Source organism: Parasteatoda tepidariorum, chromosome 5 (genome assembly GCF_982258835.1).
Source record: "Parasteatoda tepidariorum strain Cologne lab strain chromosome 5, Ptep-v5.0, whole genome shotgun sequence".
NCBI lineage: Eukaryota > Metazoa > Arthropoda > Arachnida > Araneae > Theridiidae > Parasteatoda > Parasteatoda tepidariorum.
Genome location: NC_141759.1, coordinates 20249550 through 20269957, shown reverse-complemented (window position 1 = coordinate 20269957; position 20408 = coordinate 20249550). Strand labels below are relative to the sequence as shown.

Below are 20408 nucleotides of genomic sequence, written 5' to 3'. Positions count from 1 at the left end.
CCAGCAAACGATTTAGTAATGATCTAATAAGGGGTTTGAAAGTTCAACGATCTTTTAGGCATGTAATAAATTACAGTATGCAGATGATTATTCACGTTTTGTAATCAGATTTATAACGCTACCTGTCAGAATGTTTAACCTTTTATGCTTTGAAAATATTATCAGGTCTTGTATTTTCATTATAAGCGTCGTTATTCGTACGACTACTGAAACGTGACAAGCGAAGCGACTGATTTTACTGCTGAGACAGTTAATTATAGCTTAAGGAAGAATGAATTATGAAAAAAAAAGTTAAAACCTTTCAAACATATACCTTAAAAAAAGGCTTTCTCTTGGGGAAAATAAGATAAAAAAATATTTATTTTGAATGCCTTAATCTTTATTTTTTTGCGCATATAATAATCTATTTTTAACACTGTTGAAACAACCACTTCATCAAATGAAGTATTTATTATAAAAGTTTCAAAACTCTCGAGAGTTTGTGCATATATTTGATATTATGTCTTAATTACAAACTTTTTGAATATTATGAAGGTAAAAGTGACAGTCAGAAAGTAGACAAGATTAATTAAACGCTGGTAAATCTGGTATAAAGAGTATTTTAATTTATACATACAGCGCAATAAATAAATACGAAAAGGATAAAAAGAAATATGAGAAAAATTAAGAAAATTAATCAGTTTTAATTACTGCGCATAAGCTGAAAGTATATAGAACTCAAAAAATAAGTTCAAAATATAGAGAAAACATGAAAAAAATTACGGAATAATGAAAAGAAAAGAAGAAAAATTAATAGAATAAAATAACATTAAAAAAATATAAATAAAAATCCGGGGGGGGGGAATATATATAATCTTTTCATTAGTTCACACGATTATATCGACAAAAAAGAGTGCTTTCTAATAATGTATCAATATAACCAAAGAAAAACATATCAATACTATAGTGTGAGGAGCACTGTTAAATTAGTATTTCACTTTTAAACCTAATCCACATTTTGCTTCACGCTGGTTGATTTTTTTAGCGATGTCGACACATTTAAAGAATAATTTTTATCTTAAGATTATTGTTCTTCATTCAGAAATATCGCATTCAATTATACCAAAAGATGTGTCTTGAGAAAGACTTTTGGTTTTTCCCATTAATAGTTTTCTACTTTATATTATTTTATTTTTAGATTATTTTATTATAAATATTTTGCTATAAATATTAATTTTGTATAAAAAGGCTTTTTGTATTAAAAAGGCTTACAGTGAGCTGAGATAAAGCAACATTAAAAATGTGCCTAGCATTATAACAAGTATGATTTTTTTTAACAAACTATCAGCTTGATTCTAGTTCAAACTCCTATGTCCTCTGCTTGCTTTCCATAAAGTGGATAACATTAATTTTCTACTTGAACTCTTTAAACAAAAAAAAAATTATAAATTATTTAATAAAATAAAATAATTATCCTTCTTTTTTTGAACTCAATAAAACAAAGAAACACCTCAAGGCGAAAAATTTTGCATTAACCCAAAATTTCGAGAAAGTTCATTCTTTAAAATCATTTGAACTGAATTGTACGAACAATAAATCATTTTAACTGTTTGCATTTTTTTCTTCCTGGCGATGTAACTGTATCTATTTCGTAATTCGTTTTGGCAACACTGAAACGACACGAGCTCTTAAGCCTTGACACAACGTAATGTCATCAGATGACTTTGGAGAAATTGTTGTGGCCAGAAGGTCCATGCAAAGGAAATGTTTAGTCGTGACAACTACTGAATTGGAAGGTGGATTGTATTGTCTAGATTTTAATGGAACTCTTTAATTATTACGAAATGTTACTAAAAGGCTTTTTGCCTCTGAAATAAATGAAACTTTATTTCAAGGTGAAAATTTAGAGGTTGTTGGCGTTAATTGTTGAGTTTTTTATGAATAATATTTTTTGAGTAATGTTTAAATACTCTTAACGGTGAGTTGCAATAACTTTTATTTAAAATGCGTTACTAATTACAAGGATAGGATCTTTATAAATGACTGTAAAAAATTTTTTGGATTTGGCAATTTTTTAAAATTTAAATTGGAAATGGTTAGATTAAATACGCGATAACAGAGTGGAATGATTTAAGACTAAGATGATTTATTAAAGATGATGTACCTAACATAGTAAACATTTGAACATTTATTTTAAATATACTGCTCAGAGCCACGATGGCTCAAGGGGTAGAGCGCACGCCTTCCAATGAGGTGAATACGAATTCCGCATCCGGTTTGCACCGACCACAGTGCTGACGTAAAATATCCTCAGTGATCGACGGATCATGGATTAGAGTCCTAACAGTGGGAGGTTCTCATGGTCTTCCTCTCCATGTAACGCAAATGTGGGTTAGTTCCATCAAAAATTCCTCCACGAAGGCAAATTTCTCCCAATACTTGATCCAGGCTACTAACAAAACATCGTTTTAATTTTTAAAAAATATCAAAAACTCGATTGCAAAATAATCTTTGATAAATTAAATAGAAGCCAAGTATGAGTTTCTTTATACATGTCATTTTAACATCCATTAACTGCAGCATGCATATAGTATTTTATTCTAAATACCCCAGTGATGACTATAGACAGCGTATTTTACTTTACGTAGTTGCTCTATTATCATGCTACTGACAAAGCGTGGTTTTGTGTTTAAAAATATAAAAATCAATAGTAAAATAATCCTTGTTAAGTTAAATTGAAGCCAAGTACAATCTACTTTAAATATGTTATTTTGAGCAAAATCCTTCAAAAATCTATTATTCGGTTTTTGAGATATTAAAAAAATTAGTTTTATTAAATAATAGGCAAAAAAAAAACGTGTTTAAATCAGAGTTTTTCTTCACGAGTTTCAAGATAATGAGTTCGTATAGGTTTATACATCAATATGTAGTTCTCGTTGACAAAGTTGCTTTTTTCTCGCAGTGGAATGTTTCAATGTTTTCAAAACTTCAAAAAGTTCTTTGCTCACCAGTTTTTGTTTTATTGTTATTACAAATTTTTAGATACTTTTCAACGTGTCTTGTTTAATACTAAATCCATTTTATCAACTCAATATCTTAATTTAACTTTTTAATAATTGAACAAGCATAATTGAAGCAGGATTTTTTGAAGAAATTTTCGCTGACAAAATAAAAATTTAATGCCTAGTTACGTTAGATTTTTATGCTGTTATCATAACCACTTAAATTTATTAAAATCCTTATAAATAACTCATTTGGGAGAAAAATTAATTGAAAAAATTAAAATTCGTTCTCCGGGATCTTTTTAATTACCAACAATTAAAAGACCATACTTTTAGCTATAGCTTTACAACGAATTAAACTAGTGAAATTTTAAACTAATAATATTTTAAACTAATGAAACTAAGACTTCGTTCACAGACTTCTATTAATGCTGTCAATATTCTGTTGAAATTTGAAAATGGTGGAATAAAAATTGCTTTTTTTTTTTCTCCTGTGTCCACTCAACTGTTAACACTCTCAAATTATTTTATACTAAACGTCGCATTGTTAACAAGATAGCGTATCTAACTTTGCGTAGTCGTTTTATTATCGTGCTACTGACAAAACATGGTTTTAAGTAGTAAAAATAACAAACTTGATAGCAAAATAATCCCAGTTAAATTGCACCGAAATCAAGTATGATCTATTTTGTACACGAATTTTCCCTTGAATGTCTAAAGAAACCTTTAATGCTCCTAATCGCCCAACGACCCCGTTCAAATCAACACAAAAGCAGATCTGAAATGTGAATTAGATGAATAACTCAATTCAAAATCACCGTTAACCCTTTCGCGCCGACTGTCACAAATACGTGACAGCATAAATCCGTATCAATCAGGGTAAAAAGATAAAACTGGTAACCAAAGTAGTTCTTTAACAGTTTATTTGTAGGCGGAGTTATAATTTCTTGATTTATTTAATGCACCATTAATTTGTTCAAAATAAAACTATTTAGTTATATTTTGAATTAACATTGATTATATATATGATTAAACTAACAATAATTAAAGTAAAAGCAAAGTAAGTATGTAAAATTAGAAACGACTACATTTGAGTTACCGTTTTTTATTTAAATACAACTTGATTCTGATTTTGTGCGAATGCTTTTATGAATCACCCGTCCCCAAGGGGTTAAGGCTCTTTTTTGCCCGAAGCTAAGTGGAAAACTCTCACAATCGGGCCATCAAAAGCGAAGATTAAAATGGCGCTGCTTTTATTCGCTGTTTCCCAACCCTTTCTCCCTACTTTTCCTTTTAGAGAGAAGAAAAAAAAAAGATACTGTGTCATTTATTACCTTTATTATCGAACACGAGAACTGTCTGTACCACTTTTTTGAAGAACATATCTCATTATCTTCAATGTATCTTTAAATTCTAGACGTGAATATACAGATATATATATAAAAAAAAGAACGTTCTCTATTTCAAATTCGAAAGCGTTAACTGATGTCGGCCTCCTTATACCATTTCCACGGTATCTCGGGTGCTAATTGGCCCACATTTTGGAATGTGTTTTTAATTTCCTCTGCATACAGTATCTATTCTGTTTTCTCTTTGTTAAAAAAACGTGTAATGAACTTTCTTATCAGCTTTTGCCATTTTTGCCCGCTCATAATCTCTAACGAACACTGTATGGAAGATATGGATTGAGATATAAAAACATATATGAGCGAGTTATCTTTGATGCGTTGTCTCTTTTGTCGCTCCGAAAATGATAAATGTTTATTTTGTATTAATTATTTACATCATGAATATTGCGTGAATTAAGTTTGAAACACCATGTGTATTGTCCGATATCTGATAATCTTGATTAAAATCGATTCTTAGGCTTCTCTTTCCAATGATGATTCACGCCGATTCATTCCCGATGGTCAACCGATTCTTGCAACATACATGATTAGCGCCGTATTTTTTTCTTTTCCTTTTTTTAATAATGCGCTCCGATTTTACCAATGATCAACTGATTCACGCAATATTCACATGATTTACATTATGAATATTGCGCGAATTAAGTCTGAAACATCATGTGCACTGCGTTATTTGACCGATATCATATTCATGAACTTGATTAGAAATATATATATATAGATATATTTTTTTTGATGATAATTCACACCAACTCAACTGAGAATTCAATCACGATAATCAGCCGATTCACGCCATATTCATGATTTGTGAAATATTTATTTTTCAAATGATGATGCTCGTCGATTCAATCGATGACAAACTAATTTTCACAATATTCAATGATTTACATAATTGATTTCACGAAAATCGGTTGTAATTTAACGTTTTCACGCCGGGAAACGTGAAAATACTGGTACGGGAAAAGAGAAAATACTGGTAGAAGAACTATTTCAATATTAGATAATATTCGGGAGGAGTTAATCTATTTTCAACAATAACAATTCACTGTAAAGAAAATTATCACGACGAAGCAATTCAATATAAGAATTGCATCCGTTAAAAACAATTGGTAGTTATAAATTTTTATTATTCCCGGAAAAAAACTAAAAAATGAAATTTATTTGTTACCAGTTTTTACTCCGGTGCTCCACCAAGATGAGAAAATCCAGCGTGACCCACCGGTGGGTCACCCCGGCGTGAACATGTTAAATATGAATCATAATTTGTACAATTCACTCGATAAAGTACATAAACTTGGTTGAAATCGAATCTTGAATTACTGCATTTGTTTTTACAATAACATATTCATTAAAGTGGCTAAATTTTCCTATTTTTACAAACAAAACAAGTTGTGAAATTTAAGAAAATTTTGAAACTATTCTTTGGCATATAGTTTTTTGCACTTAAGTTTAGTGTTTCGTTAAAAATTTCGTAAAATCTACTAATATATTATGAAATTAATGTTACAAAATCACGAAATTACATTATTTTTCTTTCTTTAAGAATAAATAATAACATTATGGAGATACCTAGGGAGTAGTTATGACAGCTGACAGAGAAAATGAGAAGCTTTGAGTCTATGAATCACCAAAATAAAGTTTCTAAAATTCACTTCAGCCTTCTTTTTTTTTTTATTCATAAATTTTCAAAGGTTTCGTAGTAAGGGGAGTCAACTGTCACTTAAACTAGTGACGCACACCCTTAAGAAGGTAACAAAAAACGAAAGTGTTTTTATTCCGCCATCAACAAAACCCACACTCGCATTATGCCTTTTTACAACGCTTTTATAAATGATCTGTGGGTGTTCATTATACTATTTTCAAGATGCGTCTTTAAATTTTTTCTTCTTTTTCGAATCTATTGTGAAAGACGTTGGCGAACAAGGTCTTAAACGAACATACGCATAATTGCAGAAAAATTTTTTGAGAGTAAGCTTTTGCAAATCCTCAGTTGAGAATCGTATTGGGAAAAAAAGTGTTTCTGGGAAGTTGAAGTTTTTGGGTGAGTGCGTGATTCATTACTTTTTAGAAGGTAAGATCTTCTGTTTATTTGGGTTTTCTTACCAAATATTTTTGTAATAATTTTACGTTTTATTTCTTTTTAGCATACAAAATGCTCCCCAAATACTGCAATAAGTATATATTTTTAGAATCCTTTACAAAAATGTCATAATAGGTATAAAAATCATGAATTAAACCATTTAGGGAGCTGCACTGTGGGCCAGAAGACCATGATCTTAGGCCAAAAATCAAAAATTAAATTTTCAACTAAAATATGTGTAGGCAGTTTTAATATAGCCCAAATTAAGTATTCATAATCATTCCAAACATTATAATTTACTTTTTGGACCGACGAGAGTACAATGTAGTGAAAAATATGTTTAAAAAAAATTTTTTTTTAATGTAACTTTTAAATTTTTATTTCAGAAATATATATAGGAATTTCACCTTACTGTTACATTTTTATCAGAGTAATTAGTCTGAAAGTATAGTACAATTTTTCAATTTGTTGGATTAGTTAATACTATTGACAAACGTATAGTTTATATCTTATCATTTGACATTTTACAATGTTTGAATGACTTTCGAAACTTAGTTCCAAAAAGTTCCAGGAGGTAATTAGCTAAACTTTTTTTTGTTGTCTTCTTTGATGTTTCTTCTTTCGAAAAAACCTGCCCCATTTTACCCGTATTGCAAAGGTGGGCTAAATATACCGAAACACGAAAATTATGTTTTTTTTTCTTGTTTCCGCGTTTTTTTGTAATATTACTTTGGAAATATAATTTGCTTTTCATTTTTAATATAAAATTACGGAAATTATTATATTTTCATAGCTAAGCTATATTTAATTACTCACCCGCACTATAGAATTTTTTTTTTTTTTTTTTTTTTTTTTTTTTTTTGCTCGCCATATTTCAGCTCCCATTTTGCGTTTTTGGGTATTTTTAGTGTATTTCAAAATTTCAACTATGAATTCAATTTATCTGCACATAAAAAACCCTAAATGAAAACCCCCCAAATTTTGAAACAAATTTTAACGAAATACGAATTTGGCCACGAAATCTTGGAGGATGGCCCACTGTGGGCTCTTTGTTTACAGAAAAATATTTTAAATGGGTAGTAAAATCACTTACTCTCCTGTTTATTTTCGCAAGGAGCAAATATCCGTGAGTACCAAGGCTTATTATCAGTTGTTTTCCAACGCAAGGATCAGTCTTGTATACACGGTATAACTTTCAATATGTTTAGGTAGCAAATCATTCTTTATTTTAATGGAAAACAAGCTTAGTATGAAATGGTTTTACTATTAGGTTTTTTAAATAAATGTTTCCAGGAAACTGGAGCTGTAAGACATTACTTGATTACAAACTTCATTCACTTCATGAATGTATAAATTGGAAATAACAGTCGGCATGTTTCAAGCGCTCAAAAACAAGCGCCCGTTTTTAAAACTTGCCAGACGTGAATGAGAAGAAACGAAAGTGATTTGGAATAAAAACGGAAAGTTGCAAACGAAAGAAGGAAAAATAAAAGGGAGAAACAAGACTAGAACTGAAAAAAACATTAACCGATAGTGAAAAATGAAAACAGAGCATGAAAAACTACAGTGGCCGAAAGAGGCAAATCAGGGCAAGAATGCATTTCCACACCTTATATATGGAGAGACGGAAAGGAACTAACGTCATTTACAAGGGAACGACCCTTCATATGAATAAAACAAGATTTCAGAACATCAAAATGACTTAATTAAAGTAAAAATTAATTTTACATTGTCAAAAGTGAATTTATGGCCAAGATTCCAACAATGTGCATCAATTAATTTGATTTTTATACATTTATTTATTTATTTATTTATTTTTTGTAATTTTTTGATTTTTTTATTTTTGAACATTTTTATAATTTTGATCCCTTATGTTTTTATCATTTTATAATATTGAACTGATGTTTTCACGATATGATATACTTTTCGGTACAGTTGCAGAACTTTTTGCCTTTTCAAGCAACTTAAACCAAAATATTAGAATTTTTTCTGAGTTTCAAGTAGCTTAAAACTAAGCTCCGGAACTTTCTACTTTTTTAAGCAATTTAAAACAAAGTTTTGGCATTTACTGCAGTTTCAAGTAGCTTAAAATAAAGTTCCGGAACTTTCGACTAACACAAGCATTTTAAAACAAACTTTCGGAGCTCTCTGCTGTTTCAAGCATCGTAAAACAAAGTTTTTTGAAATTTTTGTCGTTTTAAGTAACTTAAAAGAAAGTTTCGGAACTTTCTGCTGTCTCAGGCCACTTGGAACAAAGTTTTGGAATTTTCTGCTGTCTCAGGCCACTTGGAACAAAGTTTTGAAATTTTCTGCTGTCTCAGGCAATTTGGAACAAAGTTTTGGAATTTTCTGCTATCTCACCTAATTTAGAATAAAGATGAGGAACTTTTTTTCTGATCCAAACAACTTTTAAAAAAATGTGTCGGACCTTTCGGCTATTTCAGGCAATTTAATGCGAAGTTTTGGATCTTCTCGCTATTTAAAGCAACTTAAAACTAAGTTTCAGGTTTAATCCCCAACGGACGTCCGATCTCGAAAAAAAAATGTTTTTAAAATGAGACCGGCGATGTTACGATATCAAAATGGTCTTTCCAAACAAGAGCACGTGAAAATTGCACTGGTCGTTTCTTTTTTACTTTACTCTCGACCTTCGACAGGTCAGCTGGAACGACCAGCTGTCCCTCTCTCCGATTCTATGAGGGTAGTTGCGGGATTTAATTCTCCTCACTCGTGATGTTTTTCTCTCTTGGAAGATGGCGCAATCGTTTTTACATAATAGGAAATTGCTTTATGAGAATACAACTTACAGAATACATATTCAACTCCATTCGTTTTGACTATATTTCAGATAAAAATGTCCTTGTTCATGGTTGTTTTATTTGGAATAAAGTTTGTCAGACATTTATGCAAAAAATATTGTTACAATGCTTAGCTAGTATATATAAAACTAACTCTGTTTTAAATGTATGTAAGTGGAGTTTAAATAACTTTCTTTCTCTCAATTATTTAAACTTGATTATGTGAAATTTGCATTTTCATTACAAAACACGAATAATCAGACGTTTTTAAATTGTAGCAGATTATAAATTTGATTTTGAATTAATTTGAGTCGTTTCAGAAAAAAACAAGACATCTTTTCATATTTATTACTTTATATCAGGTAAAAAAATTTGTGTTATTTATACAATATTGAATATACAGGCGGTGAACAAAATTATGGCAACAGTTCTGTATTAACACAACGTTAACAATTTTTGCAACTGTTGGAAGATTTTAGATTGGAACATTATTGGCAAAATTTGAAAAGGGGTTGTATTGTTAGGTTAGGGTACGATTTATTGGGATTTTATTCACAATTTCTTCGAAATAATTTTCAGGCGTATGTGATACCCAACTTTGTTACAGTTAAGGAGTGTAGAGCCTTCAAAAAAGTTGGCAGAATTTCTGATAAATATGCAAATTTTCGCCTGTAGTTCACAAGCGTTTTTAAAATATTTTGTCAAATACGGAGCAGTTAGCATCTCTGTACTAACTCTAAGGAAACAATCTCTCTTTTCGCAGTAAATTTTCTGCAATATTTTACATGACAAAACTGTTTGCACAACTTGAGAGATAATGCAAGAAGCGTTTAGAAATGATGTCATTTTCACCCATGTGAAATTCGGACCAGCCGAAATGAGGAAAATTAAGTTAATAACATTTTTCCGAGTATAAAACCAACAAAATTGAAATTATTTTATCGGATTGCAATTTCTGTTTCAGAATGCTTTTTTGTTTATAATAGTATTGAAAAAAAAACAGAAAGAAACTTTTAGCGCTCATTTTTGGTCGATGCAAATTTAAATTATTCTATCGGATTGCAATTTCTGTTTCAGAATGATTTTTCGTTTATAATAGTATTGAAAAAAAGAAAGAAACTTTTAGCGCTCATTTTTGGTCGATGCAAATTTAAATTATTCTACCGGATTGCAATTTCTGTTTCAGAATGCTTTTTTGTTTATAATAGTATTGAAAAAAAGAAAGAAACTTTTAGCGCTCATTTTTGGTCGATGTAAATTTAAATTATTCTATCGGATTGCAATTTCTGTTTCAGAATGCTTTTTTGTTTATAATGGTATTGAAAAAAAGAAACTTTTAACGCTCATTTTTGGTCGATGCAAATTTTGCACGAAAAAAAGGACACTATTTCTAAAAGCATCAAGCATGAACTTTAAATTGTGCTAACAGCTTTGCCATGAGGAATCTTCCAAAACACATGCTGCTAAACGAAAAATTGTTTACACAGAGTTAGTAGAAGTGTTACGTACTTTTAGAGTTAGTATAGAAGTTTTGTAGAAGTATTTATAATTGTGTCCAACCCCTGTATATTAATACGAAATTTCATGTTCTACCTTTTCTGTAAGTTCTCTTTCACCATAAATTTACCAATCTGAATCTGAATTTTTTTTTTTACACTTAGATGTTTCGCAATCACTTTATTTAACGATATATACTAATTGTGCATATTAATAATATATTTAACGTTATATGCTAATTGTGCAAACAGTAGGGTTTTTTTTTTTCTTCTTCTTGTAAACTCTTGATCGTTGCGTCCATTTTACTTTTAACTAAAAAAAGAACCTCTTGTTCAGAAGGTTACATATGCATTTATCTGGAATAAAAATATTTAGTGGGACATTGTACTAGAAACATAAATTTTCATTTTAAAATATTAGAAACATTTGTCCAATAAAAATTAAAATAAAAGTTTATGACGTTGAAATATTCAAAAAACTTTTTCCTCAATGGTGCATAGAAATAATGACTGTGTTAACAGAAATGATAAAAATGAAATTTATTTTTTTAAATTATTATATTTTGAGTTTTAACAAACTCCACCAGAACCATTACTAGGGAATACTAGCATACAGAATATAGGGAATACTTGAATACAATACAGGTACGTACTAGAATAATAAGAAATACTAGCTGGACTTGAACTCCTACTTTACACTAGCTATGGAAAATTACTGCTAGATTATATTATAATTTTTACTTATTAATTTATTATTTTCATTTAAAAAATTTTTTAATGAAATATTAGTTTTGTTAAATAAATTTAAATAAAACTGCATGTGGTCGACGCATAGTTTACTATCTTAATAATGTAACAAAGTTTTTCGCATTAAAAAGAAAGTTACAAATCACATCTATGAAGAAAGCAGGTAACCTCGAAATTTGAATTCCTGCAGTGATAGAATTAATAAGCAAGCAAATGAATACGTTTGAATGTATAAGGTAATAAATGAACAAGCGTAGAGTAAGTCTTCATGTTTAATTAACAAGACCAAAAAATAAGTAAGTAAAAATAAATAAATAAATAAAAAGACGGCGGTTGGTTGTTGGATAGTTTTTCTGCTTTAACTTTTTGACGCAGATGGTACACTGGGGTCTTTTCTATATGTAATTTTTTTCTGATGATCTAATTGCAAGCAAAAATATATTTTGGTATTTTTTAATAATAAAATTTAGTCTAATATTTACTTTAAAAAAATGTTAGATTTTCGGAATTATACTTGTACTAAAATATATATTGTTTAAAAAAATATTCATTCATGTTCAAAAATTTATTAATAATTGATTTTGTTAATTAAAGAAATTCCAATGATGAATAACTGTTATGCATTAAAGTATTTTTTCTTATTTGCATGTTATAATAGTTAACGCTGTTTGTAAAATATTTCTCTCAATGGCAACGAAAGCTTCCAAAACATTTTCTGCTAAAGGAAAAATTATTTACCCAGAACTTGTATAGAAGTGTTTCCCAAATTTGTACAACCCCTGTAAGTATTTACAAATCGAATAAAATTACATGTTTCGATGAATTTTCGATGGTGAATTCCGATATTCATGAATATTTTATAATATTTGAAAAGTACTTTATTTCACTCATGTTTCTTATAATTTTTCTTCATTTTTAAAATGATGTTTCTCATATTTTGAGAAATACTTCGAAAGTATTGCCTATCACATTGCATGCAAGCAACGTTTCCAAAAAAATGTATTGCAACTGTTTTTATAGGCGTAGCGTCGAGGGGGCACAGGGAGAGCACTTGCCTCCTCAATAAATTTTTAAGATTGCGGAATTTTTTCAGGTTGTTACTTTTAAAAAATACCAAAAATTCCATTTCTAATTTAATAAAAAAATAAAAACTTTTACCTAGTTAATTAATAATTTAACGAAATAATTCTACGTTAATCACTTTTGCCGTATGTGGTTTTTTAAAAACCATGTAATGAATTTTTTTTAATATTACTAAACGAATTTTATGAAGAAATTTATAATTATTTGTATAGCTCATAATTGTACTTACTAGTTAATTAGTTTAATTTATGCACAATATATTTTGCTTTAATTACAATTATTTTCCATTATTATCTAATAATTTTTAAAGACACCGTTTACTCTTTGTAACTGTCAAAAGATTTTAGCTTCGTTTTAAGTTATTTTTGTTATAAAGCATTAAAAAACTTTCAGCTTCTTTGAAACTTATTTTTCTTATTTAATTATGAATTATAAACCCAAAAAATCTTTGGTTTAGATTACAAATTTTTTGGCAAATCCTAATAAAATACTTTGGTTTATTATTTGTATAATTTTTAACCAATAAGTTCCATTTCATACGAAATTTCCTGTTTTTCATTATAATGTAACGTTTTAAATGTAACGTACCAATTTTCGGTATATTTCAGTAGATTTTGTTTTAAACTATTTTATCCTAATACCACATAACTTTAAAATGTGGCCTTATGCAACTCGTTCTGCAACTAAAAGCCAATGCACGGTTTAATATTGGTAGTTCGATCAGACCAACATGAAGGTAAACCAGTTTACAAAAGAGCTATTTAATACAAAATCTAGTAAAAAACTATAAATTAAATGATTGTCATCTTTAGTTAGAATCGTAAATGACTATGCATTAGTCTTTTGTTGCTGTCAATTGTCTTGAAATGTTCATTACCCTAATTTTTTCACGGACGTCAAGCAGACAGCTCAGACTGTCGTTGACTTTGCATGCCCCAGATAAAAACTAATTATCTGTCTTTTTTGAAAAATGACATTAAAAAGAAAAGTTAATAAAAGTATCAAATCTTTTTTTCCTCTTTATTTTATGACTAAATAAAATATTTAATCCAAATCTATAATTTCTTAAAAGAAAGTGTTCCTTATCTTTTCCTTATTGAAAGTAGTTACTAATCGTGTAATAATGTAGATATTGATCGTAATAATGTATCTAGATTAAAAACTTCCTTTGAAAAGTAAAAGGAAGACCTTCAAAGTTAGATTTTATGGCGTGAATTAATTTCACTTGCACCTTTACACCTTTTGATTTTTTTCTCAGTTGGATTTATTGATATTCAAGCATCGCACTTTCTCCTTAGATATTTATTTTGAAAGATTTAAAAGATACGCAGTTTTGGGTTTATTCTGTGATTCTAATATTTTTTTAACTTATCACAATTTATTCTTTTAAATTTTAAAATATTCTCAGTTTATTAGTTTAAATTCAACATCTGAAAATTGTAATGTAAGTATAAAATATTCTTTGAAATTTAAGATGTCTTTTATTTTAACGTATATTGTTTTTTAAAAAATTTAATTTAGTATACAGGACATCCAATTTTCTATGCACTGTGTAAAATTTTATTCTAGTAATGGTTTTTATTATGCTTTAATGTATTATTTTTTATTCATTTAAACTTATTTTGAGCGCCACTACATATAAATGATTTAAAAGTTCATATGCATCCATTTTGTTCCAGCTCCTTCGTGAAGGGGGGGACACGGGACCTTGAAATCATAAAATTTTCAAAAAAAATTTTTTTTGTTAAAAATATAAAGATAGTCAGCCTGAATCACGTGTTGTTCAAATTTTTTCGATACGATGATTTTTTATGATTTTATAGCTATTTTTCTGAAAAGTGGGCGTGGCACTTTTGACGTTCCATAAGCTGTCTGTTTGTTTACATTGTAGTTATCAAGCTTATTTTGATTTTTTTTTTTATGTTCAAATCAATATTTCTATAAAATATTTTTTAATTAGTATAGCATATAAATTAATTAATTAATATAGCATTAATAAATTAATTAATTAATATAGCATTAGTATATAAATTTTCTAGCATGTTATCGAAATTCTGCAATATGCTTTTCCTATGTCAATGTCAATAATTTTTTTATTTATCTGGTATCAAATATATTATTTGTTTTATTAAAATTATAGAGAATAATGTTTTTAGTGTAATTTTTATGCACACAAAAATAATCTTTTTCCTTTGTTTCAAGGTTACATATGACATATTGATATGATGCATAACGAACAATATTTTTATGTAAAAATCGTTTGTATTGGTAAAAATTTAGCACTTATTATATTAAGAATACATCGGAAGTTCTTTTTATATTTTAAGCATGATATTATAGCTATTACAGTGAGTTTTAGATAATTTACACAAAAAAAGTAGTTTTTCTCCGTTAACTTTTTTTGCATAATTTACATCTATAATTTGTCCCTTGTGTCTGAATAATTGAAAATTTTGCCTGAAAATTTTTCATATGCTTCATATGACTGTTATAAAGACAATGTAGCATTGTTTTCACGAAATATTAATTATAAAAATTTTTATACAACTTTAACTGTAGGAGGAAATGAAAATTTTCGAAAAAAACGCGTCGGAACTAAAAAAATTTTTTTTCTCAAAACCTGTTGAAGTGAAACAATAACTGATGCTAGAGAGTCTTTATATCATCATTATCTATCTATAGAAAAAATTTTAAATTATTTGGATGAAATTTCAGACACAAGGGACAATTTTTGTATTTTTTAAAATTTACATATTTTATTAAATTTTTAAAAAAATTTTGACCAAAATTTTTTTTACTTGGCCTATTTCCTAAAATATGCTAAAAAATAAATAAATTATGTTCATAATAGTAAAATTAAATTAAAAAACAAGTTTTCATAAATTTTCATTTGAAAGGTCCCGTGTCCCCTTTTAAAATATTGACAAAATTATCAAAAACTCTGAAAGTTTTGGTTTTTAAATGTCTACGACTCCATAAAATATTTTTTCAAAAACTATAGTAGTTGGCTGAGATGTTTATAGCACACCTTCTCATATTTGAGATTTGTGCAAAATACCTTTTTCCAGTGAAAGTAAACATATCCAGGATTTTTTAATATAAATATTTTTTTATGTCGCTGATTTTTTATATTTCATTTAAATTATTTGTATGTTGTGATAAAAAAATTTTTTTTAACTTTAATTTATTAAAACAATTACTTTGCTACCACTAGAAAAAAGTATTTTCAGTAGCTCCGGAAATTCTGGAGATGATTAGAGGTTAAATGAAGAGTATGATATTTTTGTACCTCATAAAAAATATGTACAAATGCTCTTAAACTTTCAAATATTTTTTGTAATTTATACTTGTGAAATTTAGTTTTTTTTTTTCCGAAGAAAAAAGAAAACTTGCATTTGTAAATTTATCTATAACTGAATAGAACTAATAAAACTGAAAATATTAGGCTTTAATATTAAAAGTTTTTGGTCTATTTTGAACAAAAAATCAATGCATTAGTTTGTAGCATAGTTTATTATAAATATTTAAAAAAATTACATTTGGTAAAATAATAAAATTAAAAAAATACATCAAGTAACTAATATACACATATTCAAAATTTCAAGGAATAGAAATAAGTTTATATAATAAGTTTATAACTGCTCTAATTGATTTTGAAATATATCTGTTTTAATGTTTGAAAAAACACAAAAAATGTTATTATTTTGAATTTATAGTTATTTTCAGTTCAGTAAATTTGATTTTAAATCTTATTTACACGCAATATATCAAACGAACATACAAAACCTGCTGTAAAAGGCACTTTTAATGTTGTCATCTCGGTCTATGAGATTTGACTAAAATGTACTTTATTCGAAAAGTTTTATTTTTAAATTCGTTACCAATTGATAAAAATTTTGTAGGAAGTGCTGCAGTGGACATCTCAGCTTCTACTCTATGATAAAATAACTTCGTCTGAGATTTTTTGTCTACCCTGAATAAATAAAATTCGTCCAATTTTATGGAAAATAAATTCCTTTTACATTACAGAATTATACCTAAGTATTTCATGAGGATTTGGTCTTTCTATCTGTATAGAAGCATCAGGTATTAAGACTACAAAATGAAAAATATTAATAAAAATAATTAAGTTTAATATAATAATTAATTAGGGTAATATAAAAATATGACCAGGGCAATATAATAAAATAAATCATGTTTGTATGTAATATAAGTACTGGCGTAAAAATTTTATTACATGTATTATTTTTAACGAAATGAGTTCAATTTTTGAAACAGACATTTTGTTTAAATTATAGAATCGTAGCTAAATTTTCACATGCACAGTCAACCATTCTTCCTGCACAAAAGTCAAAGTTACTCAATAAACACATTATATATTATTTCGCAAAAACATTCGAAAGCTTTTGTTTAGAACAGAAACACATTTAGTTGATGTAAAAGATGACCTTACTGACTCTTGTACAGAATGCCTAGTATCTATAACTGGACCGGAAAATAACAGGTAGAAACAAAAACAATAACAGGTATTTAATAGATCTTCTTTGGTGGTAGCAAGTAGAATGCTTGTCACCCAGAAATTTTTAGTTTTTTTTAGTCTTGTTGATAGGTTGATCACAAGGTCGTCCTGATCTTTCAACCTTGAAATCTACCTTTGGGAGAGTCATAGTGGTTGGGGGGAAATCACCATCTTCCTTGTCTAACAGGAATTCCTTCTTCTACCTTGTCCCCACTACACTGCTTACATGCGATGTTGTAAATAAACTTTATTTTTTTTTCAAATCACGTGGGCTTTTCACGGATGATATTGAAATATGATGGGGATGTTTACTTTGCGAGCATGATAGTTTGAATGAAGGTTAGTCGAAACTTCTTTGCCAAGGAAAACATTAAAAAGCAGCCGCAGTTAATGTTCCGAAAATTTTTGGCGAAATTTTTCCACCAGAATGAATAGCCTCAAAATTTCCAATTCAGATTCTGATTTTTTGTATTATTTATGAACTCAGACAATTGCAACATTTTTTTTTTTTTGAGCATTTAAAGATTATGTCACAAGCAGTTTTATTTTCATATTGGCTTACCCTCTAACATTCGATACCTTTTCCAAAATATTGTTGCTTGGTGACAGTGAAATGAGACAGAAACTCTTAAACGAAGGCAAAAATTTACAAAGCTTTTTCTTTCTAAAAGAACTTAACCATCTGTCTTTTTAACCATTTATATATCTAGTTCAATCATTTATATGTAGTGATAGAGAAAATTCTTTTCTTTAAAAAGAAATAATATAATATAATATAATATAATATAATATAATATAATATAATATAATATAATATAAAAGATAAACAAGCATGATAAGGGAACAAATATTTATAAGCCTGTTAAAAATGTTTAAAAACTGCCTGGTTGCTCATATTTTTTTAAAGAATTTATGAGAACGTAGAATTATCAATTCCTCTAAAGTAATTACTAAATCCATGAATTACTAATTCCTCTAAGAATGAATTAAAATCATAACTCCATAAATTCTCAATTCTCGCCTTCACATTCGAGTAGTGGTGAAAGATATCAAATATTAATTCCATTGCAATTCTGAGCACCAAATAATAGCACTTAACTTATCTTAAAACAAGAAAGTGCTTTGATATAAAAACATTGTTAATCTCAGCATAGGAATTGATAGTTTTAAAATTAATTATAAATAAAGTTTATTTTTTCCCTAAAAGGTAGTTATAAAATATTAGTTTAGAAGTACAATTAGATAAATGGTTCAGGTTAAAATTACGAACTGTTAATGTATGAAAGGGACCACCCTGTAAAAAAGAACAGTGACGTGTGTGTGTGGCTGAAGTCATATTTTTGGCCATAGATTGAGCAAATGAAAAAAGAGAATAGCACCCTCTGCCTTAAATTCGCTTGGTTTAATCAAGTATGCTTGCTGGTATTCGGTGTGCGGCACTAGAAACAACAACAACACAGTTTGTTTTTGTGCTTTTGGAAAGAGTTCTTCCTGAATTTTGAAACTTAAATAAAATATTATTTATGAAGCTTTTAATATTATATAAGTAACTGAATTTGTTTATTACTGAAGTATTAAAAAAAATATTCTGATAACTACTCAATTAATTTAATTGTTATTATTATTTTACTAAAATACGTTTAGTTTCAGTTAAATCATATGGTAAATTTTACAGAAACGAAGAAATTAGGGGTTTTTTTTAGCGAAAGTATAGTATTTTAAACCCATATAGTCTGTTTACGAAAATTGTCCGCAAAATATGACAAATATTATTTTAGTTCGCGGGCCACAAAAAAAAGCTTCGGGGCCGCCAGTTGGAAACCACTGCTCTATCACAATATTAATATTCCAATAGTACAAGTCATTCCTAAGAAATATAATTTAACATTGAAACAGCTGAATACTGTGTTTGGAGGTCTAAATCCTGCTGACCCAAAGTCGAAGGTATATCGACACTGGCTCTGCCCATTGTTTGGGACGACAGACAATAGACCACCACCCCATTGGAATGTGTATTGTTATTACTTTTTAGCTGCGTCATGACCTTGAATGCCATCGCGTCATACTCTCTGTGGGATAAAAAAAGGGTGTTCCCAACTCTTCAAACCACAGTTAACAAAAGGAATTGCACCTTCCTCATTTACAACTAAGCAACTTTTTTTATTTTATTTATAAAGATTGTATTAATACAATAAATCATTTCTGATACAAATCACTTAACTAAAATAGAAATTTGAATGATGAGGAATTTCATTATAATAGTATACGACATTAATTTAAAAGAAACAGTTTTCTTTATATTTAACAATAGTGTCCATTAAAAATAACAATCGTTCTAAGAAACAGGTGTTAATCAATCAATTTATACAATCGTTTTTCAATATAGCTTTATCTAATTATAAATTTATACAATCATTAATATTAATGTAGTTCATTTTATAAATTCAAAACAAATGATTAATGTGTCAATAATATTGATTTGTAGTTACATATGGCTTTATTGGAAAAATTAATCCATATACAATGTTCAGCTTTAAGTGGACATAAACAAGGAGTAAAAAGGATCAAAATTACATTAACAAACAAAGAAAACACATGACAAACGCATATTAACACAAAAAGAACAAAAAGATAAAATTAAGGTAAGAAAAAATATATATACAGGGTGTTTATAAAGTCCCGGAGCCATTTTGATGTTTAATAACTCATAAAATAATAAAGACAGATTAAAATTAATAACATAAATGGTTAGATAGACTCAAAAAGTTTCATGACCCTTGTCAATGAACTTCCACGTGTGCCCCCTTTGTCACAGGGAGAATATCAATTCGATAGTCAATTTCACACCAGGCAGCGGCAAGCACATCGGCATCCACAGAGGCTATTGCGGTTTTCTACAGTGCATAATGTTCTCCGACGAAGCATCCTTTCATGTTTCTGGCATTAATCGCCATAATGTGCGCATATGGGGATCTGAAAAACCCCATGAATACCGTGAGACACAAAGGGATTCCCCAAAGGTTAATGTGTGGTGTGGACTAATGCACGACCGAGTCATTGGACCTTTCTTTTTTACAGAAAGACAGTTGTATACTTAGACATGCTGGAAAACTTCGTATATAATATTAATATAATCGCTATTATAATTAAAAAAAAGTTGTATTAAGTATTCAATACGAATTAATTGCAATAAGTAATAGTAATAATCTTCAAAAGCAATATCATAATATTTTAAGAATTGTTTAAAAAATATAATTGCAACAATTGATCATAATATTTTAAAAATTTTGTTTAAAAT

The 20408-nt window shown here is 28.4% G+C and overlaps 1 protein-coding gene across 12 annotated transcripts in view; it reads left to right on the top strand.

Moving 5' to 3' along the window:
• The window catches only part of LOC107453029 (epidermal growth factor receptor kinase substrate 8), a 151007-nt gene that overhangs the window by 74684 nt on the left and 55915 nt on the right, over positions 1–20408 (top strand). For 2 of the 12 annotated variants that reach the window (XM_087163498.1, XM_087163492.1), the window contains exon 1: positions 6325–6458. The exons of 7 other annotated variants lie outside the window; for them this stretch is intronic. The gene's annotated coding sequence lies outside the window, so the exon portion shown is untranslated. Of the gene's footprint in view, positions 1–6298; positions 6459–20408 lie in introns of those variants that run through there. 3 more of the 12 variants (XM_087163496.1, XM_087163493.1, XM_071184753.2) reach the window with 3 other exon arrangements.